Raw genomic sequence first — 22783 nt, 5'->3', positions numbered from 1 at the left:
ACACACACCATCTATTTAGCAAATGCCCTTGTTATCAACAGCAGCCTTTTAAACTCACCTGAGCTAACAGGTATGTGCGCTGGTTACTCTGCTGCGCTTAAAATTTCTTTTTTGGTTTGCTACAATGCCTTTTCTGAAACGTTGTCTCCCTCTGCTGGAACACTGACTTCTTTCATTTAATGCCTGCAGACTATAAAAGAGAACCCAACCCAAAAAGTTTGGTTGATTAGTCTGTGGCATTCTGTTAAACTGTTGCTTATGGCGGTCTCTGTGAGCTTCTCAGCGACATTCAGCCAGCCAGGTATCCTGCCTGCAGTAGATGGAATGTGGCAATGGAACGCTGGCTGCGCGTGTCATAATAGGCTCTGAGCCTTTATATACCTGTGCACAGCAGCAGCCACCTTCAGTCTGCTGCTGGACAGCCAGCAGCAGCAGCAGCAGGAGAGGTATGTAATCAGCAGCCCTCCTGCTAAGGGTAGACAGCTGCTCGTTCCACCCCACCCCCCGCCTTAATTGGTTCTCCTCCCTTCCAACGGTGTTGAGGCGGGTGGGAACAGCAGGGGGTGAAGGTGCTGTGTTTAAAGAGGTGGAGTTATGCAGATCTAAAACGCGTGGATTGCAGCAGCAGCAAGCCGAAAAGTGCAGGCATGTAAGGGATCTAGAGGTTGACAACATGTCTTCTTAACGGGAGTCCAGGAGCTCATCTCCACAAATGGACTTTTCAGGATCCTTGGGTGGCTCCGTAGTTTGAAACCAATTCTGGTTATCGCTTCTCGGCCTTTTGGCTAAGATCAAGTGTAGTATCTGTTCTTATCAGTTTAATATCTGATACGTCCCCTATCTGGGGACCATATATTAAATGGATTTTTAGAACAGGGAGATGGAAAAAGAGCTTGCTCTGTCCACTCCACGCATTGACCTGGTATTGCAGTATCTCCAGGACCGGTGCACCCCTTCTTTAATGCAGTTTCTAAAATCAGAAAGAATTGAATTCAATGTTTTTTGTTCATTTTGCTTGCTTGTCGTATTTTGGGATGGACTCTTTCGCTTTGCTTTTCTTCTCCTCATTGGATTTTTCATGTTCAAAGTTGCAGAAGCCAGATTACAAGCTCATTTTGGTTCAACTTCAGCAACTGTGCATTGCATTGCCATGTAATGTAATGCAATGCTATCTTTCTAGCTCTCCCTTTTTACTTCCTTTTGGATAAACAGACATATTAGGCAAGCATTTTGGAGCTTTCACCTAAATAACTACAGGTGGTGAGATAAGCTGCACAATATAATTGACCTTTCAGTATATTGTTGCACACACACCATCTATTTAGCAAATGCCCTTGTTATCAACAGCAGCCTTTTAAACTCACCTGAGCTAACAGGTATGTGCGCTGGTTACTCTGCTGCGCTTAAAATTTCTTTTTTGGTTTGCTACAATGCCTTTTCTGAAACGTTGTCTCCCTCTGCTGGAACACTGACTTCTTTCATTTAATGCCTGCAGACTATAAAAGAGAACCCAACCCAAAAAGTTTGGTTGATTAGTCTGTGGCATTCTGTTAAACTGTTGCTTATGGCGGTCTCTGTGAGCTTCTCAGCGACATTCAGCCAGCCAGGTATCCTGCCTGCAGTAGATGGAATGTGGCAATGGAACGCTGGCTGCGCGTGTCATAATAGGCTCTGAGCCTTTATATACCTGTGCACAGCAGCAGCCACCTTCAGTCTGCTGCTGGACAGCCAGCAGCAGCAGCAGCAGGAGAGGTATGTAATCAGCAGCCCTCCTGCTAAGGGTAGACAGCTGCTCGTTCCACCCCACCCCCCGCCTTAATTGGTTCTCCTCCCTTCCAACGGTGTTGAGGCGGGTGGGAACAGCAGGGGGTGAAGGTGCTGTGTTTAAAGAGGTGGAGTTATGCAGATCTAAAACGCGTGGATTGCAGCAGCAGCAAGCCGAAAAGTGCAGGCATGTAAGGGATCTAGAGGTTGACAACATGTCTTCTTAACGGAAGTCCAGGAGCTCATCTCCACAAATGGACTTTTCAGGATCCTTGGGTGGCTCCGTAGTTTGAAACCAATTCTGGTTATCGCTTCTCGGCCTTTTGGCTAAGATCAAGTGTAGTATCTGTTCTTATCAGTTTAATATCTGATACGTCCCCTATCTGGGGACCATATATTAAATGGATTTTTAGAACAGGGAGATGGAAAAAGAGCTTGCTCTGTCCACTCCACGCATTGACCTGGTATTGCAGTATCTCCAGGACCGGTGCACCCCTTCTTTAATGCAGTTTCTAAAATCAGAAAGAATTGAATTCAATGTTTTTTGTTCATTTTGCTTGTTTGTTGGATTTTGGGATGGACTCTTTGGCTTTGCTTTTCTTCTCCTCATTGGATTTTTCATGTTCAAAGTTGCAGAAGCCAGATTACAAGCTCATTTTGGTTCAACTTCAGCAACTGTGCATTGCATTGCCATGTAATGTAATGCAATGCTATCTTTCTAGCTCTCCCTTTTTACTTCCTTTTGGATAAACAGACATATTAGGCAAGCATTTTGGAGCTTTCACCTAAATAACTACAGGTGGTGAGATAAGCTGCACAATATAATTGACCTTTCAGTATATTGTTGCACACACACCATCTATTTAGCAAATGCCCTTGTTATCAACAGCAGCCTTTTAAACTCACCTGAGCTAACAGGTATGTGCGCTGGTTACTCTGCTGCGCTTAAAATTTCTTTTTTGGTTTGCTACAATGCCTTTTCTGAAACGTTGTCTCCCTCTGCTGGAACACTGACTTCTTTCATTTAATGCCTGCAGACTATAAAAGAGAACCCAACCCAAAAAGTTTGGTTGATTAGTCTGTGGCATTCTGTTAAACTGTTGCTTATGGCGGTCTCTGTGAGCTTCTCAGCGACATTCAGCCAGCCAGGTATCCTGCCTGCAGTAGATGGAATGTGGCAATGGAACGCTGGCTGCGCGTGTCATAATAGGCTCTGAGCCTTTATATACCTGTGCACAGCAGCAGCCACCTTCAGTCTGCTGCTGGACAGCCAGCAGCAGCAGCAGCAGGAGAGGTATGTAATCAGCAGCCCTCCTGCTAAGGGTAGACAGCTGCTTGTTCCACCCCACCCCCCGCCTTAATTGGTTCTCCTCCCTTCCAACGGTGTTGAGGCGGGTGGGAACAGCAGGGGGTGAAGGTGCTGTGTTTAAAGAGGTGGAGTTATGCAGATCTAAAACGCGTGGATTGCAGCAGCAGCAAGCCGAAAAGTGCAGGCATGTAAGGGATCTAGAGGTTGACAACATGTCTTCTTAACGGGAGTCCAGGAGCTCATCTCCACAAATGGACTTTTCAGGATCCTTGGGTGGCTCCGTAGTTTGAAACCAATTCTGGTTATCGCTTCTCGGCCTTTTGGCTACGATCAAGTGCTTTATTGCAGGAGATTGTGGTTGAAGGGCACTCGGGTACCCCTCTCCTTGGCCTGGCAGGATCGTCCACTTTGGTGGACTTAACCTGCTTGCTGCTATTAGGGAGAGGGCTTAGTCCCAGGGTAACGAGTTGCGATCCCCCAGCTTCCAGGTGTTTTTCGCTGCAAGAACACTGGGAGCGCAGATTGCAAGCGGCTGCAATTTGCAACCTTGTTGCGTTTTTCCATGGAGGTTGACCCTAACCTCGTGCCTCTTTATGCGAGGCTAAAAAACTCTATCCGAATTCACTTCACGGCGGGTGGCTCGGATATGAGGAAATTAGGGTATGTAGTCCAGGACGTGCTCAGGAACCTTCTTGGCGTACAAAGGAATGAAATTCTCTCCATCCAGGATTATCCCAGAAGAGGTGACTATGACATCACATTCACCGGAGAAGGTATTTTTAGAGATGTACTAGAAAAGTTAAAAAAAGTTGAAAATAGTCCTGTTTTGAAAGGGATACAAATTGTTGAGCACGTCCTGGATGAGGTAAGACTGGTTATTGTAAAAGTATTTTCGCCCTTTGTTTCTGCTCCAGAAGTAATGTCATTTCTAGCAATTTATTTTAAAAGTGTTAAATGTATTGGGAAGATATTAAACGAATATAACATATGGACATCTAAGTGGAAATTCCTTGTGAAGTGTACAAGAGATCCAAATACACCAGATGGTATACGGCTCCCCCCTGCCCGTTTCAAAATTGGGCAAACAAATGGGGATTTCTTCTTTTCTGGGATGCCAGTATATTGCAGAAATTGTGGGCGCTATGGTCATTCAAAAGAAAACTGTCATGTATCATGTAGAAATTGTGCTAGTGAAGAACATGAGACAAAAGAATGCCCTAAGGAAAAGAAATGCAGTTTTTGCCAGACTCCAGGTCACTTTTATTTTTCTTGCCCTCACAGATTTCGGGAAGATGAGCAAAAGGGGAAGTCCAAGACGTCCAACCAAGGACCAAAAGATCAGACCACCCCTCAGGAGGAGGAACAACAACCTGGAGCCTCTGGAGACAATAAGGGCGTACCAAATAGTGAAGTGTCTCCAGAGTCTATGACAGGTAAAATACCAAATCCCAAAACCTGGCTGCAGGACCTGCGGGAGTCCAAAAGGAGGGCTGAGAAGGAGCAGAAGGGCACTACTGGTAAGGTCAAAAGGGACCGGCAAAAGGCCAACACAGAAGCCCATGCCCAGTCTGGGTCTCCTAGTGCTGAGGGCGCTGAGTGGATACAGGTGGGTCCTAAGAAAAAGAAAAAGGGTGGTTCGGAGGAGGCAGCAGGAGGTGAACAGATGGACACTTCTCCAGAAGGGGACGTGGACGCTGGACCCTCAGGGGTTTCGGTCTCCGCTGCTACAGGTGGGGACCGGGATCTTGCTGCCTCTGAAGAGTCAGAGGCTCTGCCTTGTGCGCAACCTCCTCCTATAGGACGACCTTCTACAGGTCAAACAGGGGCGGCGGAACCCCTCGGGGACCCACCTGATGAGGAACTGCATGGCCAGCCAATGGAGACCCAGCGGGTTCTGCCAGCCAGCCCTCCGAGCTATGCCAGTGTAGCGTCGGGTTTATATAAATGTGGTAATCTTTCCTCCTCCACGGAGACTCTCGTGACGATACTATCAGATGAGGAGGGAGGCGCAAGCCCAGTGGTCTGATCAGGTTCATCGGACAGGTAAATCCGTTGCTCTTAGTTACCTAAGTAAAATTTCTACATTTTCTAATGATGGCTGAACTCAAAGGTATTTCCCTCAACGTGAGAGGCATAAAATCTAACACGAGAAGAACTGCTCTTTTTAATTTTTTTACGTGTTTTACTGCATCTGTATTTTTTCTGCAAGAATGTAATATCCCACATGAAATGTCATATCAAAAATATAAAGATGAGTGGAAGTGTGGGCCATCTGTCTGGTCCGGATCGAATGCTGCAGGATCAGCGGGTGTAGCCATACTTTTTAAAGGGAACGTTTTAATTGATTTTATTCAGGAAATTTTACCAGGTCGTATTTTATTAGTGAAAGCTTTTATTGATGGTATTAGATGGCAGTTTTTAAATTTTTATGGATCCCCAGAGAAAAATGAAAGAGCCGAAATGCTTGATCTTTTACCATTATTTATTAATAACTCTGAACCTTTTATCTTAGCAGGGGATTTTAATTGTGTTTTAAAAGGTGAAAACCGGCGCTCCAGCTCTGTAAGCAGGAACTACGATAAAACCTCAGGTATGCTACATGATATAGTCAAAGATGCTAAATTGATAGACATATATAAAGAGTGTCATAGTGACAGCCCAGAGGACGCCGGTTTCACTTGGAGCAATGCTAATTGTAGCTCTAGGATTGATTTTATTTTTGGTTCAGATAAAACAATACCTGCCAAATGTGAAGTTTTAACTAATATATTTTCAGACCATAAACTTTAATCCTTTACCATAAAAGTAAATGACAACAAAAAATGTGGTAAGAATAGCTGGAAAATGAACGTATCCCTTTTAACCGACCCGCAGATTTTATCAGATTTTATTGAGTTTTATAGGAAATGTAGAAAAGGGAAAAAAACAAATGAGACTATGAGTGTATGGTGGGATAGAATGAAAGTAAAAATAAAAGACTTTTTTATTAAAAAGAGTATATGTAGAGCCAAAGAAAAATATGAAGAATATAGAATTTTAAATACCCGCCTACAAACATTATTTAAGCTCAGAGACAATGGGATAGATGTACAAGTTGATATTTCAAACTTAAAAGAAGAGATTTCAAAATGGCTAGAACAAAAAGGAAAAGAGATAATTTTTCGTTCTAGAGTACAACATATAGAAGAAAATGAAAAGTGTTCCAGATATTTTTTTAGGAAAAATAAAAAAGAAAAAGTGATAATTGACCATATAGATGGTGAGAATAATATAAAAAATATGCTGGGTAAAGTTGAGGTTTTTTTTTCTAATCTTTTTAATGGAAAAAATATAGATAATAAATTAATGGATGATTCGCTGCAAGGACTAACAGCTGTTTTAGATCCCGCATCCCAAGAGTTTTTATCCCAAGTTTTAACAGAACAAGAAGTGTTAAAAACTATTAAAAGTTTTAAAACTGGAAAGGTCCCTGGTCCTGATGGCATCCCAATAGAATTTTATGTATGTTTTTATGATATTTTAAAAGATGATTTGTTTTATTTGTTTACTGAGGTTTTTAATAATAAGGTTTTATTAAATTCCTGGAAGAAAGGTGAAGTCTCCCTCCTATACAAAAAAGGTGATAAATCAAAATTAGAAAACTGGAGACCAATAACACTTTTAAATTGTGACTATAAAATAATGGCTAAAATTTGTGCAAATCGTCTAAAAGAAGTCATCAGCAAAGTTATTCATTCTAATCAAGTGTGTGGGGTGCCGGGGCGCAGTATATGGGACAATCTGAATTTAGTGAAAGACTGTATTGAGGATGTGAAAGACAGAAAGGGGAAAATGGCGATTTTATCTATTGATTTTGAAAAAGCATTTGACCGTGTCTCACACTTTTATCTTTTTAAAGTTTTAGAGAAAATGGGCATACCAGAAGGGTTTTTACTATCGCTTAAAGCATTTTACAAGGATTGTACAAGTAAGATTTTAGTGAATGGTTTTAAGACACAAGAGGTATTTTTACGGTCAGGGGTGAAACAGGGATGCCCTCTGTCCCCCCTACTGTTTATCTGTGCACTGGAACCAATGTTATGTGCAATACGCCAAAATAAACAGATATGCGGTGTCCCTCTGCCTGGAAGCGGTGGTTTGGAGGCCAAGGTTGTAGGCTACATGGATGACGTGGCGGTCTTGTGTACAGATGCACCATCACTTACGGCCACTCTCCATCAAGTGCAATCCTTTTGCCTAGCTTCTGGTTTTAAAATCAATTTTAATAAGTGTAACATTTTAAGTGTTGGGGGGATGATTTTACGTGATGTACCAATTAATGTCTCCGAATCCATTTCCATTTTAGGTATATCATTCACTGAAAATAATGATGGTTATAATAGTTGGGAAACAGTTACACAGAAAGTAAATACGAAAATATGTATGTGGAACATGAGGAGACTTACAATGGAGGGTAAAGTATTGGTTTTAAAGATGGTGATTTTACCTCTTTTATTGTATCTTAGCATGGTTTTCCCCCCGCCTGTTAATGTTTTAAAAAAGATAACCAAAACCTGTTTTACCTTCTTTTGGAACTCAAAAATGGAAAAGCTGAAAAGAGAAATCGTGATGAAATCAAAAGTAAAAGGTGGTAAAGATTTTCCAGATTTTAATAGGTTTCTTTTAATCCATCTGTTCGTTTACTGTTTTAATGCCCTTTTTAAGAATCACTATTGGTCCTTTTTTATGCGTTTTAATACAGGATTTTTTATGAGAAAGTTTGGATGGTATGAAGTTAATATATCTGTGCCCCATGCTTTTAATTTGTCGACGCATTATGAGATTTTAAGGAAAATAGTGTCCGATTTTAATTTAGGGACTAAGAAAATAGAGGAATTAAGAAATAGTAAGAAACTAATTAAAGAAATACGTAAAAGTGAGGAAATATGTAATGTTGACAGATATGATGATGACAAATCTATGTCTATCTGGAAAATGATTAACGTTTTTTATCTTTTTAATGAACAGAGAGATCTGGCTTGGAGTTGCATGCACCGCTGTCTTCCTTGCCGGGCATTCCAATACAGAAGAGGATTTGTGAGGTCTGCCATCTGCCCAAGAGCCGGATGCCAAGACGAGGAAACGGTGGAACATCTATTATGGACATGTAATTTTGCAAAGGATTTCTGGAGAAGACTGCTCCCCCTACTGGAAAAGGTGGCAGACCTCAAGGACTTTACATATAAAACTGTGCTATACGGACTTATGGAATGCCCCACAATGGACCAGTACACAATGGCTTGGAAGACAGTGAACTGCGCCAAGTCATCTCTCTGGAAAGCACGCAACATTGCTATTTTTAAACAAGATGTTTTATCAGTGAATGATGTTTTAAGTTTATGTTTATGTGAAATGTATACTTATTATTTAATTGACAAAAAGAAGAATGTACATATTTCCAAAAAATGGCTTGTTGACCAATGGAACCTAATTATTTAAAATCTTTGTATTTTTTTGTTTTGTAAATTTCATTTGTCTTTTAACGTTTGGTTTTTGTGTAATTATGCTTGTAATTTGTTAAAGTTTTAATAAACGGTTTTATCCCTCTGCAGGGGATAGCCAAATTAAAAAAAATCTGTTCTTATCAGTTTAATATCTGATACGTCCCCTATCTGGGGACCATATATTAAATGGATTTTTAGAACAGGGAGATGGAAAAAGAGCTTGCTCTGTCCACTCCACGCATTGACCTGGTATTGCAGTATCTCCAGGACCGGTGCACCCCTTCTTTAATGCAGTTTCTAAAATCAGAAAGAATTGAATTCAATGTTTTTTGTTCATTTTGCTTGTTTGTCGGATTTTGGGATGGACTCTTTGGCTTTGCTTTTCTTCTCCTCATTGGATTTTTCATGTTCAAAGTTGCAGAAGCCAGATTACAAGCTCATTTTGGTTCAACTTCAGCAACTGTGCATTGCATTGCCATGTAATGTAATGCAATGCTATCTTTCTAGCTCTCCCTTTTTACTTCCTTTTGGATAAACAGACATATTAGGCAAGCATTTTGGAGCTTTCACCTAAATAACTACAGGTGGTGAGATAAGCTGCACAATATAATTGACCTTTCAGTATATTGTTGCACACACACCATCTATTTAGCAAATGCCCTTGTTATCAACAGCAGCCTTTTAAACTCACCTGAGCTAACAGGTATGTGCGCTGGTTACTCTGCTGCGCTTAAAATTTCTTTTTTGGTTTGCTACAATGCCTTTTCTGAAACGTTGTCTCCCTCTGCTGGAACACTGACTTCTTTCATTTAATGCCTGCAGACTATAAAAGAGAACCCAACCCAAAAAGTTTGGTTGATTAGTCTGTGGCATTCTGTTAAACTGTTGCTTATGGCGGTCTCTGTGAGCTTCTCAGCGACATTCAGCCAGCCAGGTATCCTGCCTGCAGTAGATGGAATGTGGCAATGGAACGCTGGCTGCGCGTGTCATAATAGGCTCTGAGCCTTTATATACCTGTGCACAGCAGCAGCCACCTTAAGTCTGCTGCTGGACAGCCAGCAGCAGCAGCAGCAGGAGAGGTATGTAATTAGCAGCCCTCCTGCTAAGGGTAGACAGCTGCTCGTTCCACCCCACCCCCCGCCTTAATTGGTTCTCCTCCCGTCCAACGGTGTTGAGGCGGGTGGGAACAGCAGGGGGTGAAGGTGCTGTGTTTAAAGAGGTGGAGTTATGCAGATCTAAAACGCGTGGATTGCAGCAGCAGCAAGCCGAAAAGTGCAGGCATGTAAGGGATCTAGAGGTTGACAACATGTCTTCTTAACGGGAGTCCAGGAGCTCATCTCCACAAATGGACTTTTCAGGATCCTTGGGTGGCTCCGTAGTTTGAAACCAATTCTGGTTATCGCTTCTCGGCCTTTTGGCTAAGATTAAGTGTAGTATCTGTTCTTATCAGTTTAATATCTGATACGTCCCCTATCTGGGGACCATATATTAAATGGATTTTTAGAACAGGGAGATGGAAAAAGAGCTTGCTCTGTCCACTCCACGCATTGACCTGGTATTGCAGTATCTCCAGGACCGGTGCACCCCTTCTTTAATGCAGTTTCTAAAATCAGAAAGAATTGAATTCAATGTTTTTTGTTCATTTTGCTTGTTTGTCGGATTTTGGGATGGACTCTTTGGCTTTGCTTTTCTTCTCCTCATTGGATTTTTCATGTTCAAAGTTGCAGAAGCCAGATTACAAGCTCATTTTGGTTCAACTTCAGCAACTGTGCATTGCATTGCCATGTAATGTAATGCAATGCTATCTTTCTAGCTCTCCCTTTTTACTTCCTTTTGGATAAACAGACATATTAGGCAAGCATTTTGGAGCTTTCACCTAAATAACTACAGGTGGTGAGATAAGCTGCACAATATAATTGACCTTTCAGTATATTGTTGCACACACACCATCTATTTAGCAAATGCCCTTGTTATCAACAGCAGCCTTTTAAACTCACCTGAGCTAACAGGTATGTGCGCTGGTTACTCTGCTGCGCTTAAAATTTCTTTTTTGGTTTGCTACAATGCCTTTTCTGAAACGTTGTCTCCCTCTGCTGGAACACTGACTTCTTTCATTTAATGCCTGCAAACTATAAAAGAGAACCCAACCCAAAAAGTTTGGTTGATTAGTCTGTGGCATTCTGTTAAACTGTTGCTTATGGCGGTCTCTGTGAGCTTGTCAGCGACATTCAGCCAGCCAGGTATCCTGCCTGCAGTAGATGGAATGTGGCAATGGAACGCTGGCTGCGCGTGTCATAATAGGCTCTGAGCCTTTATATACCTGTGCACAGCAGCAGCCACCTTCAGTCTGCTGCTGGACAGCCAGCAGCAGCAGCAGGAGAGGTATGTAATCAGCAGCCCTCCTGCTAAGGGTAGACAGCTGCTCGTTCCACCCCACCCCCCGCCTTAATTGGTTCTCCTCCCTTCCAACGGTGTTGAGGCGGGTGGGAGCAGCAGGGGGTGAAGGTGCTGTGTTTAAAGAGGTGGAGTTATGCAGATCTAAAACGCGTGGATTGCAGCAGCAGCAAGCCGAAAAGTGCAGGCATGTAAGGGATCTAGAGGTTGACAACATGTCTTCTTAACGGGAGTCCAGGAGCTCATCTCCACAAATGGACTTTTCAGGATCCTTGGGTGGCTCCGTAGTTTGAAACCAATTCTGGTTATCGCTTCTCGGCCTTTTGGCTAAGATCAAGTGTAGTATCTGTTCTTATCAGTTTAATATCTGATACGTCCCCTATCTGGGGACCATATATTAAATGGATTTTTAGAACAGGGAGATGGAAAAAGAGCTTGCTCTGTCCACTCCACGCATTGACCTGGTATTGCAGTATCTCCAGGACCGGTGCACCCCTTCTTTAATGCAGTTTCTAAAATCAGAAAGAATTGAATTCAATGTTTTTTGTTCATTTTGCTTGTTTGTCGGATTTTGGGATGGACTCTTTGGCTTTGCTTTTCTTCTCCTCATTGGATTTTTCATGTTCAAAGTTGCAGAAGCCAGATTACAAGCTCATTTTGGTTCAACTTCAGCAACTGTGCATTGCATTGCCATGTAATGTAATGCAATGCTATCTTTCTAGCTCTCCCTTTTTACTTCCTTTTGGATAAACAGACATATTAGGCAAGCATTTTGGAGCTTTCACCTAAATAACTACAGGTGGTGAGATAAGCTGCACAATATAATTGACCTTTCAGTATATTGTTGCACACACACCATCTATTTAGCAAATGCCCTTGTTATCAACAGCAGCCTTTTAAACTCACCTGAGCTAACAGGTATGTGCGCTGGTTACTCTGCTGCGCTTAAAATTTCTTTTTTGGTTTGCTACAATGCCTTTTCTGAAACGTTGTCTCCCTCTGCTGGAACACTGACTTCTTTCATTTAATGCCTGCAGACTATAAAAGAGAACCCAACCCAAAAAGTTTGGTTGATTAGTCTGTGGCATTCTGTTAAACTGTTGCTTATGGCGGTCTCTGTGAGCTTCTCAGCGACATTCAGCCAGCCAGGTATCCTGCCTGCAGTAGATGGAATGTGGCAATGGAACGCTGGCTGCGCGTGTCATAATAGGCTCTGAGCCTTTATATACCTGTGCACAGCAGCAGCCACCTTCAGTCTGCTGCTGGACAGCCAGCAGCAGCAGCAGGAGAGGTATGTAATCAGCAGCCCTCCTGCTAAGGGTAGACAGCTGCTCGTTCCACCCCACCCCCCGCCTTAATTGGTTCTCCTCCCTTCAAACGGTGTTGAGGCGGGTGGGAACAGCAGGGGGTGAAGGTGCTGTGTTTAAAGAGGTGGAGTTATGCAGATCTAAAACGCGTGGATTGCAGCAGCAGCAAGCCGAAAAGTGCAGGCATGTAAGGGATCTAGAGGTTGACAACATGTCTTCTTAACGGGAGTCCAGGAGCTCATCTCCACAAATGGACTTTTCAGGATCCTTGGGTGGCTCCGTAGTTTGAAACCAATTCTGGTTATCGCTTCTCGGCCTTTTGGCTAAGATCAAGTGTAGTATCTGTTCTTATCAGTTTAATATCTGATACGTCCCCTATCTGGGGACCATATATTAAATGGATTTTTAGAACAGGGAGATGGAAAAAGAGCTTGCTCTGTCCACTCCACGCATTGACCTGGTATTGCAGTATCTCCAGGACCGGTGCACCCCTTCTTTAATGCAGTTTCTAAAATCAGAAAGAATTGAATTCAATGTTTTTTGTTCATTTTGCTTGTTTGTCGGATTTTGGGATGGACTCTTTGGCTTTGCTTTTCTTCTCCTCATTGGATTTTTCATGTTCAAAGTTGCAGAAGCCAGATTACAAGCTCATTTTGGTTCAACTTCAGCAACTGTGCATTGCATTGCCATGTAATGTAATGCAATGCTATCTTTCTAGCTCTCCCTTTTTACTTCCTTTTGGATAAACAGACATATTAGGCAAGCATTTTGGAGCTTTCACCTAAATAACTACAGGTGGTGAGATAAGCTGCACAATATAATTGACCTTTCAGTATATTGTTGCACACACACCATCTATTTAGCAAATGCCCTTGTTATCAACAGCAGCCTTTTAAACTCACCTGAGCTAACAGGTATGTGCGCTGGTTACTCTGCTGCGCTTAAAATTTCTTTTTTGGTTTGCTACAATGCCTTTTCTGAAACGTTGTCTCCCTCTGCTGGAACACTGACTTCTTTCATTTAATGCCTGCAGACTATAAAAGAGAACCCAACCCAAAAAGTTTGGTTGATTAGTCTGTGGCATTCTGTTAAACTGTTGCTTATGGCGGTCTCTGTGAGCTTCTCAGCGACATTCAGCCAGCCAGGTATCCTGCCTGCAGTAGATGGAATGTGGCAATGGAACGCTGGCTGCGCGTGTCATAATAGGCTCTGAGCCTTTATATACCTGTGCACAGCAGCAGCCACCTTCAGTCTGCTGCTGGACAGCCAGCAGCAGCAGCAGGAGAGGTATGTAATCAGCAGCCCTCCTGCTAAGGGTAGACAGCTGCTCGTTCCACCCCACCCCCCGCCTTAATTGGTTCTCCTCCCTTCCAACGGTGTTGAGGCGGGTGGGAACAGCAGGGGGTGAAGGTGCTGTGTTTAAAGAGGTGGAGTTATGCAGATCTAAAACGCGTGGATTGCAGCAGCAGCAAGCCGAAAAGTGCAGGCATGTAAGGGATCTAGAGGTTGACAGCATGTCTTCTTAACGGGAGTCCAGGAGCTCATCTCCACAAATGGACTTTTCAGGATCCTTGGGTGGCTCCGTAGTTTGAAACCAATTCTGGTTATCGCTTCTCGGCCTTTTGGCTAAGATCAAGTGTAGTATCTGTTCTTATCAGTTTAATATCTGATACGTCCCCTATCTGGGGACCATATATTAAATGGATTTTTAGAACAGGGAGATGGAAAAAGAGCTTGCTCTGTCCACTCCACGCATTGACCTGGTATTGCAGTATCTCCAGGACCGGTGCACCCCTTCTTTAATGCAGTTTCTAAAATCAGAAAGAATTGAATTCAATGTTTTTTGTTCATTTTGCTTGTTTGTCGGATTTTGGGATGGACTCTTTGGCTTTGCTTTTCTTCTCCTCATTGGATTTTTCATGTTCAAAGTTGCAGAAGCCAGATTACAAGCTCATTTTGGTTCAACTTCAGCATCTGTGCATTGCATTGCCATGTAATGTAATGCAATGCTATCTTTCTAGCTCTCCCTTTTTACTTCCTTTTGGATAAACAGACATATTAGGCAAGCATTTTGGAGCTTTCACCTAAATAACTACAGGTGGTGAGATAAGCTGCACAATATAATTGACCTTTCAGTATATTGTTGCACACACACCATCTATTTAGCAAATGCCCTTGTTATCAACAGCAGCCTTTTAAACTCACCTGAGCTAACAGGTATGTGCGCTGGTTACTCTGCTGCGCTTAAAATTTCTTTTTTGGTTTGCTACAATGCCTTTTCTGAAACGTTGTCTCCCTCTGCTGGAACACTGACTTCTTTCATTTAATGCCTGCAGACTATAAAAGAGAACCCAACCCAAAAAGTTTGGTTGATTAGTCTGTGGCATTCTGTTAAACTGTTGCTTATGGCGGTCTCTGTGAGCTTCTCAGCGACATTCAGCCAGCCAGGTATCCTGCCTGCAGTAGATGGAATGTGGCAATGGAACGCTGGCTGCGCGTGTCATAATAGGCTCTGAGCCTTTATATACCTGTGCACAGCAGCAGCCACCTTCAGTCTGCTGCTGGACAGCCAGCAGCAGCAGCAGCAGGAGAGGTATGTAATCAGCAGCCCTCCTGCTAAGGGTAGACAGCTGCTCGTTCCACCCCACCCCCCGCCTTAATTGGTTCTCCTCCCTTCCAACGGTGTTGAGGCGGGTGGGAACAGCAGGGGGTGAAGGTGCTGTGTTTAAAGAGGTGGAGTTATGCAGATCTAAAACGCGTGGATTGCAGCAGCAGCAAGCCGAAAAGTGCAGGCATGTAAGGGATCTAGAGGTTGACAACATGTCTTCTTAACGGGAGTCCAGGAGCTCATCTCCACAAATGGACTTTTCAGGATCCTTGGGTGGCTCCGTAGTTTGAAACCAATTCTGGTTATCGCTTCTCGGCCTTTTGGCTAAGATCAAGTGTAGTATCTGTTCTTATCAGTTTAATATCTGATACGTCCCCTATCTGGGGACCATATATTAAATGGATTTTTAGAACAGGGAGATGGAAAAAGAGCTTGCTCTGTCCACTCCACGCATTGACCTGGTATTGCAGTATCTCCAGGACCGGTGCACCCCTTCTTTAATGCAGTTTCTAAAATCAGAAAGAATTGAATTCAATGTTTTTTGTTCATTTTGCTTGTTTGTCGGATTTTGGGATGGACTCTTTGGCTTTGCTTTTCTTCTCCTCATTGGATTTTTCATGTTCAAAGTTGCAGAAGCGAGATTACAAGCTCATTTTGGTTCAACTTCAGCAACTGTGCATTGCATTGCCATGTAATGTAATGCAATGCTATCTTTCTAGCTCTCCCTTTTTACTTCCTTTTGGATAAACAGACATATTAGGCAAGCATTTTGGAGCTTTCACCTAAATAACTACAGGTGGTGAGATAAGCTGCACAATATAATTGACCTTTCAGTATATTGTTGCACACACACCATCTATTTAGCAAATGCCCTTGTTATCAACAGCAGCCTTTTAAACTCACCTGAGCTAACAGGTATGTGCGCTGGTTACTCTGCTGCGCTTAAAATTTCTTTTTTGGTTTGCTACAATGCCTTTTCTGAAACGTTGTCTCCCTCTGCTGGAACACTGACTTCTTTCATTTAATGCCTGCAGACTATAAAAGAGAACCCAACCCAAAAAGTTTGGTTGATTAGTCTGTGGCATTCTGTTAAACTGTTGCTTATGGCGGTCTCTGTGAGCTTCTCAGCGACATTCAGCCAGCCAGGTATCCTGCCTGCAGTAGATGGAATGTGGCAATGGAACGCTGGCTGCGCGTGTCATAATAGGCTCTGAGCCTTTATATACCTGTGCACAGCAGCAGCCACCTTCAGTCTGCTGCTGGACAGCCAGCAGCAGCAGCAGGAGAGGTATGTAATCAGCAGCCCTCCTGCTAAGGGTAGACAGCTGCTCGTTCCACCCCACCCCCCGCCTTAATTGGTTCTCCTCCCTTCCAACGGTGTTGAGGCGGGTGGGAACAGCAGGGGGTGAAGGTGCTGTGTTTAAAGAGGTGGAGTTATGCAGATCTAAAACGCGTGGATTGCAGCAGCAGCAAGCCGAAAAGTGCAGGCATGTAAGGGATCTAGAGGTTGACAACATGTCTTCTTAACGGGAGTCCAGGAGCTCATCTCCACAAATGGACTTTTCAGGATCCTTGGGTGGCTCCGTAGTTTGAAACCAATTCTGGTTATCGCTTCTCGGCCTTTGGCTAAGATCAAGTGTAGTATCTGTTCTTATCAGTTTAATATCTGATACGTCCCCTATCTGGGGACCATATATTAAATGGATTTTTAGAACAGGGAGATGGAAAAAGAGCTTGCTCTGTCCACTCCACGCATTGACCTGGTATTGCAGTATCTCCAGGACCGGTGCACCCCTTCTTTAATGCAGTTTCTAAAATCAGAAAGAATTGAATTCAATGTTTTTTGTTCATTTTGCTTGTTTGTCGGATTTTGGGATGGACTCTTTGGCTTTGCTTTTCTTCTCCTCATTGATTTTTCATGTTCAAAGTTGCAGAAGCCAGATTACAAGCTCATTTGGTTCAACTTCAGCATCTGTGCATTGCATTGCCATGTAATGTAATGCAATGCTATCTTTCTAGCTCTCCCTTTTTTCTTCCTTTTGGATAAACAGACATATTAGGCAAGCATTTTGGAGCTTTCACCTAAATAACTACAGGTGGTGAGATAAGCTGCACAATATAATTGACCTTTCAGTATATTGTGCACACACACCATCTATTTAGCAAATGCCCTTGTTATCAACAGCAGCCTTTTTAAACTCCACCTGAGCTAACAGGTATGTGCGCTGGTTACTCTGCTGCGCTTAAAATTTCTTTTTTGGTTTGCTACAATGCCTTTTCTGAAACGTTGTCTCCCTCTGCTGGAACACTGACTTCTCTTCATTTAATGCCTGCAGACTATAAAAGAGAACCCAACCCAAAAAGTTTGGTTGATTAGTCTGTGGCATTCTGTTAAACTGTTGCTTATGGCGGTCTCTGTGAGCTTCTCAGCGACATTCAGCCAGCCAGGTATCCTGCCTGCAGTAGATGGAATGTGGCAATGGAACGCTGGCTGCGCGTGTCATAATAGGCTCTGAGCCTTTATATACCTGTGCACAGCAGCAGCCACCTTCAGTCTGCTGCTGGACAGCCAGGCAGCAGCAGGAGAGGTATGTAATCAGCAGCCCTTCCTGCTAAGGGTAGACAGCTGCTCGTTCCACCCCACCCCCCGCCTTAATTGGTTCTCCTCCCTTCCAACGGTGTTGAGCCGGGTGGGAACAGCAGGGGGTGAAGGTGCTGTGTTTAAAGAGGTGGAGTTATGCAGATCTAAAACGCGTGGATTGCAGCAGCAGCAAGCCGAAAAGTGCAGGCATGTAAGGAGATCTAGAGGTTGACAACATTCTTTCTTCACGGGAGTCCAGGAGCTCATCTCCACAAATGGACTTTTCAGGATCCTTGGGTGGCTCCGTAGTTGAAACCAATTCTGGTTATCGCTTCTCGGCCTTTGGCTAAGATCAAGTGTAGTATCTGTTCTTATCAGTTAATATCTGATACGTCCCCTATCTGGGGACCATATATTAAATGGATTTTTAGAACAGGGAGATGGAAAAAGAGCTTGCTCTGTCCACTCCACGCATTGACCCTGGTATTGCAGTATCTCCAGGACGGTGCACCCCTTCTTTAATGCAGTTTCTAAAATCAGAAAGAATTGAATTCAATGTTTTTTGTTCATTTTGCTTGTTTGTCGGATTTTGGGATGGATCTTTGGCTTTGCTTTTCTTCTCCTCATTGGATTTTTCATGTTCAAAGTTGCAGAAGCCAGATTACAAGCTCATTTTGGTTCAACTTCAGCATCTGTGCATTGCATTGCCATGTAATGTAATGCAAATGCTATCTTTCTCGCTCTCCTTTTTACTTCCTTTTGGATAAACAGGACATATTAGGCAAGCATTTTGGAGGCTTTCACCTAAATAACTACAGGTGGTGAGATAAGCTGCACAATATAATGACCTTTCAGTATATTGTTGCACACACACCATCTATTTAGCAAATGCCCTTGTTATCAACAGCAGCCTTTTAAACTCACCTGAGCTAACAGGTATGTGGCCTGGTTACTCTGCTGCGCTTAAAATTTCTTTTTTGGTTTGCTACAAATCCTTTTCTGAAACGTGTCTCCCTCTGCTGGAACACTGACTTCTTTCATTTAATCGCTGCAGACTATAAAAGAGAACCCAACCCAAAAAGTTTGGTTGATTAGTCTGTGGCATTCTGTTAAACTGTTGCTTATGGCGGGGCGGTCTCTGTGAGCTTCTCAGCGACATTCAGCCAGCCAGGTATCCTGCCTGCAGTAGATGGAATGTGGCAATGGAACGCTGGCTGCGCGTGTCATAATAGGCTCTGAGCCTTTATATACCTGTGCACAGCAGCAGCCACCTTCAGTCTGCTGCTGGACAGCCAGCAGCAGCAGCAGCAGGAGAGGTATGTAATCAGCAGCCCTCCTGCTAAGGGTAGACAGCTGCTCGTTCCACCCCACCCCCCGCCTTAATTGGTTCTCCTCCCTTCCAACGGTGTTGAGGCGGGTGGGAACAGCAGGGGGTGAAGGTGCTGTGTTTAAAGAGGTGGAGTTATGCAGATCTAAAACGCGTGGATTGCAGCAGCAGCAAGCCGAAAAGTGCAGGCATGTAAGGGATCTAGAGGTTGACAACATGTCTTCTTAACGGGAGTCCAGGAGCTCATCTCCACAAATGGACTTTTCAGGATCCTTGGGTGGCTCCGTAGTTTGAAACCAATTCTGGTTATCGCTTCTCGGCCTTTTGGCTAAGATCAAGTGTAGTATCTGTTCTTATCAGTTTAATATCTGATACGTCCCCTATCTGGGGACCATATATTAAATGGATTTTTAGAACAGGGAGATGGAAAAAGAGCTTGCTCTGTCCACTCCACGCATTGACCTGGTATTGCAGTATCTCCAGGACCGGTGCACCCCTTCTTTAATGCAGTTTCTAAAATCAGAAAGAATTGAATTCAATGTTTTTTGTTCATTTTGCTTGTTTGTCGGATTTTGGGATGGACTCTTTGGCTTTGCTTTTCTTCTCCTCATTGGATTTTTCATGTTCAAAGTTGCAGAAGCCAGATTACAAGCTCATTTTGGTTCAACTTCAGCAACTGTGCATTGCATTGCCATGTAATGTAATGCAATGCTATCTTTCTAGCTCTCCCTTTTTACTTCCTTTTGGATAAACAGACATATTAGGCAAGCATTTTGGAGCTTTCACCTAAATAACTACAGGTGGTGAGATAAGCTGCACAATATAATTGACCTTTCAGTATATTGTTGCACACACACCATCTATTTAGCAAATGCCCTTGTTATCAACAGCAGCCTTTTAAACTCACCTGAGCTAACAGGTATGTGTGCTGGTTACTCTGCTGCGCTTAAAATTTCTTTTTTGGTTTGCTACAATGCCTTTTCTGAAACGTTGTCTCCCTCTGCTGGAACACTGACTTCTTTCATTTAATGCCTGCAGACTATAAAAGAGAACCCAACCCAAAAAGTTTGGTTGATTAGTCTGTGGCATTCTGTTAAACTGTTGCTTATGGCGGTCTCTGTGAGCTTCTCAGCGACATTCAGCCAGCCAGGTATCCTGCCTGCAGTAGATGGAATGTGGCAATGGAACGCTGGCTGCGCGTGTCATAATAGGCTCTGAGCCTTTATATACCTGTGCACAGCAGCAGCCACCTTCAGTCTGCTGCTGGACAGCCAGCAGCAGCAGCAGGAGAGGTATGTAATCAGCAGCCCTCCTGCTAAGGGTAGACAGCTGCTCGTTCCACCCCACCCCCCGCCTTAATTGGTTCTCCTCCCTTCCAACGGTGTTGAGGCGGGTGGGAACAGCAGGGGGTGAAGGTGCTGTGTTTAAAGAGGTGGAGTTATGCAGATCTAAAACGCGTGGATTGCAGCAGCAGCAAGCCGAAAAGTGCAGGCATGTAAGGGATCTAGAGGTTGACAACATGTCTTCTTAATGGGAGTCCAGGAGCTCATCTCCACAAATGGACTTTTCAGGATCCTTGGGTGGCTCCGTAGTTTGAAACCAATTCTGGTTATCGCTTCTCGGCCTTTTGGCTAAGATCAAGTGTAGTATCTGTTCTTATCAGTTTAATATCTGATACGTCCCCTATCTGGGGACCATATATTAAATGGATTTTTAGAACAGGGAGATGGAAAAAGAGCTTGCTCTGTCCACTCCACGCATTGACCTGGTATTGCAGTATCTCCAGGACCGGTGCACCCCTTCTTTAATGCAGTTTCTAAAATCAGAAAGAATTGAATTCAATGTTTTTTGTTCATTTTGCTTGTTTGTCGGATTTTGGGATGGACTCTTTGGCTTTGCTTTTCTTCTCCTCATTGGATTTTTCATGTTCAAAGTTGCAGAAGCCAGATTACAAGCTCATTTTGGTTCAACTTCAGCATCTGTGCATTGCATTGCCATGTAATGTAATGCAATGCTATCTTTCTAGCTCTCCCTTTTTACTTCCTTTTGGATAAACAGACATATTAGGCAAGCATTTTGGAGCTTTCACCTAAATAACTACAGGTGGTGAGATAAGCTGCACAATATAATTGACCTTTCAGTATATTGTTGCACACACACCATCTATTTAGCAAATGCCCTTGTTATCAACAGCAGCCTTTTAAACTCACCTGAGCTAACAGGTATGTGCGCTGGTTACTCTGCTGCGCTTAAAATTTCTTTTTTGGTTTGCTACAATGCCTTTTCTGAAACGTTGTCTCCCTCTGCTGGAACACTGACTTCTTTCATTTAATGCCTGCAGACTATAAAAGAGAACCCAACCCAAAAAGTTTGGTTGATTAGTCTGTGGCATTCTGTTAAACTGTTGCTTATGGCGGTCTCTGTGAGCTTCTCAGCGACATTCAGCCAGCCAGGTATCCTGCCTGCAGTAGATGGAATGTGGCAATGGAACGCTGGCTGCGCGTGTCATAATAGGCTCTGAGCCTTTATATACCTGTGCACAGCAGCAGCCACCTTCAGTCTGCTGCTGGACAGCCAGCAGCAGCAGCAGCAGCAGGAGAGGTATGTAATCAGCAGCCCTCCTGCTAAGGGTAGACAGCTGCTCGTTCCACCCCACCCCCCGCCTTAATTGGTTCTCCTCCCTTCCAACGGTGTTGAGGCGGGTGGGAACAGCAGGGGGTGAAGGTGCTGTGTTTAAAGAGGTGGAGTTATGCAGATCTAAAACGCGTGGATTGCAGCAGCAGCAAGCCGAAAAGTGCAGGCATGTAAGGGATCTAGAGGTTGACAACATGTCTTCTTAACGGGAGTCCAGGAGCTCATCTCCACAAATGGACTTTTCAGGATCCTTGGGTGGCTCCGTAGTTTGAAACCAATTCTGGTTATCGCTTCTCGGCCTTTTGGCTAAGATCAAGTGTAGTATCTGTTCTTATCAGTTTAATATCTGATACGTCCCCTATCTGGGGACCATATATTAAATGGATTTTTAGAACAGGGAGATGGAAAAAGAGCTTGCTCTGTCCACTCCACGCATTGACCTGGTATTGCAGTATCTCCAGGACCGGTGCACCCCTTCTTTAATGCAGTTTCTAAAATCAGAAAGAATTGAATTCAATGTTTTTTGTTCATTTTGCTTGTTTGTCGGATTTTGGGATGGACTCTTTGGCTTTGCTTTTCTTCTCCTCATTGGATTTTTCATGTTCAAAGTTGCAGAAGCCAGATTACAAGCTCATTTTGGTTCAACTTCAGCAACTGTGCATTGCATTGCCATGTAATGTAATGCAATGCTATCTTTCTAGCTCTCCCTTTTTACTTCCTTTTGGATAAACAGACATATTAGGCAAGCATTTTGGAGCTTTCACCTAAATAACTACAGGTGGTGAGATAAGCTGCACAATATAATTGAACTTTCAGTATATTGTTGCACACACACCATCTATTTAGCAAATGCCCTTGTTATCAACAGCAGCCTTTTAAACTCACCTGAGCTAACAGGTATGTGCGCTGGTTACTCTGCTGCGCTTAAAATTTCTTTTTTGGTTTGCTACAATGCCTTTTCTGAAACGTTGTCTCCCTCTGCTGGAACACTGACTTCTTTCATTTAATGCCTGCAGACTATAAAAGAGAACCCAACCCAAAAAGTTTGGTTGATTAGTCTGTGGCATTCTGTTAAACTGTTGCTTATGGCGGTCTCTGTGAGCTTCTCAGCGACATTCAGCCAGCCAGGTATCCTGCCTGCAGTAGATGGAATGTGGCAATGGAACGCTGGCTGCGCGTGTCATAATAGGCTCTGAGCCTTTATTTACCTGTGCACAGCAGCAGCCACCTTCAGTCTGCTGCTGGACAGCCAGCAGCAGCAGCAGGAGAGGTATGTAATCAGCAGCCCTCCTGCTAAGGGTAGACAGCTGCTCGTTCCACCCCACCCCCCGCCTTAATTGGTTCTCCTCCCTTCCAACGGTGTTGAGGCGGGTGGG

The 22783-nt window shown here is 43.6% G+C and overlaps 13 non-coding genes across 13 annotated transcripts; all 13 read left to right on the top strand.

Moving 5' to 3' along the window:
* Positions 1 to 765: 765 nt before the first annotated feature.
* On the top strand, positions 766 to 956 carry LOC141193022 (U2 spliceosomal RNA). Its single transcript, XR_012266322.1, has one exon. It is a non-coding gene; the product is annotated as a U2 spliceosomal RNA (small nuclear RNA).
* A 1115-nt stretch (positions 957 to 2071) lies between these two features.
* On the top strand, positions 2072 to 2262 carry LOC141193021 (U2 spliceosomal RNA). Its single transcript, XR_012266321.1, has one exon. It is a non-coding gene; the product is annotated as a U2 spliceosomal RNA (small nuclear RNA).
* A 6390-nt stretch (positions 2263 to 8652) lies between these two features.
* LOC141192515 (U2 spliceosomal RNA) lies at positions 8653 to 8839 on the top strand. Its single transcript, XR_012265897.1, has one exon. It is a non-coding gene; the product is annotated as a U2 spliceosomal RNA (small nuclear RNA).
* Positions 8840 to 9954: 1115 nt separating this feature from the next.
* On the top strand, positions 9955 to 10145 carry LOC141193085 (U2 spliceosomal RNA). Its single transcript, XR_012266382.1, has one exon. It is a non-coding gene; the product is annotated as a U2 spliceosomal RNA (small nuclear RNA).
* Positions 10146 to 11257: 1112 nt separating this feature from the next.
* Positions 11258 to 11448, top strand: LOC141193020 (U2 spliceosomal RNA). The gene has a single exon (XR_012266320.1). It is a non-coding gene; the product is annotated as a U2 spliceosomal RNA (small nuclear RNA).
* A 1112-nt stretch (positions 11449 to 12560) lies between these two features.
* On the top strand, positions 12561 to 12751 carry LOC141193019 (U2 spliceosomal RNA). The gene has a single exon (XR_012266319.1). It is a non-coding gene; the product is annotated as a U2 spliceosomal RNA (small nuclear RNA).
* Positions 12752 to 13863: 1112 nt separating this feature from the next.
* LOC141193018 (U2 spliceosomal RNA) lies at positions 13864 to 14054 on the top strand. Its single transcript, XR_012266318.1, has one exon. It is a non-coding gene; the product is annotated as a U2 spliceosomal RNA (small nuclear RNA).
* Positions 14055 to 15169: 1115 nt separating this feature from the next.
* Positions 15170 to 15360, top strand: LOC141193016 (U2 spliceosomal RNA). The gene has a single exon (XR_012266317.1). It is a non-coding gene; the product is annotated as a U2 spliceosomal RNA (small nuclear RNA).
* Positions 15361 to 16472: 1112 nt separating this feature from the next.
* Positions 16473 to 16662, top strand: LOC141193103 (U2 spliceosomal RNA). Its single transcript, XR_012266401.1, has one exon. It is a non-coding gene; the product is annotated as a U2 spliceosomal RNA (small nuclear RNA).
* A 1111-nt stretch (positions 16663 to 17773) lies between these two features.
* Positions 17774 to 17962, top strand: LOC141193129 (U2 spliceosomal RNA). The gene has a single exon (XR_012266425.1). It is a non-coding gene; the product is annotated as a U2 spliceosomal RNA (small nuclear RNA).
* A 1119-nt stretch (positions 17963 to 19081) lies between these two features.
* Positions 19082 to 19272, top strand: LOC141193015 (U2 spliceosomal RNA). The gene has a single exon (XR_012266316.1). It is a non-coding gene; the product is annotated as a U2 spliceosomal RNA (small nuclear RNA).
* Positions 19273 to 20384: 1112 nt separating this feature from the next.
* On the top strand, positions 20385 to 20575 carry LOC141193014 (U2 spliceosomal RNA). Its single transcript, XR_012266315.1, has one exon. It is a non-coding gene; the product is annotated as a U2 spliceosomal RNA (small nuclear RNA).
* A 1118-nt stretch (positions 20576 to 21693) lies between these two features.
* Positions 21694 to 21884, top strand: LOC141193013 (U2 spliceosomal RNA). Its single transcript, XR_012266314.1, has one exon. It is a non-coding gene; the product is annotated as a U2 spliceosomal RNA (small nuclear RNA).
* The last annotated feature ends 899 nt before the right edge of the window (positions 21885 to 22783 follow it).

Source organism: Phyllobates terribilis, unplaced genomic scaffold (genome assembly GCF_046119375.1).
Source record: "Phyllobates terribilis strain yellow unplaced genomic scaffold, ASM4611937v1 Scaffold_63__1_contigs__length_7903474, whole genome shotgun sequence".
Classification (NCBI taxonomy): Eukaryota; Metazoa; Chordata; class Amphibia; order Anura; family Dendrobatidae; genus Phyllobates; species Phyllobates terribilis.
Note: the sequence above shows the minus strand (reverse complement) of the source record. Positions and strands in the feature narration are given on the sequence as shown.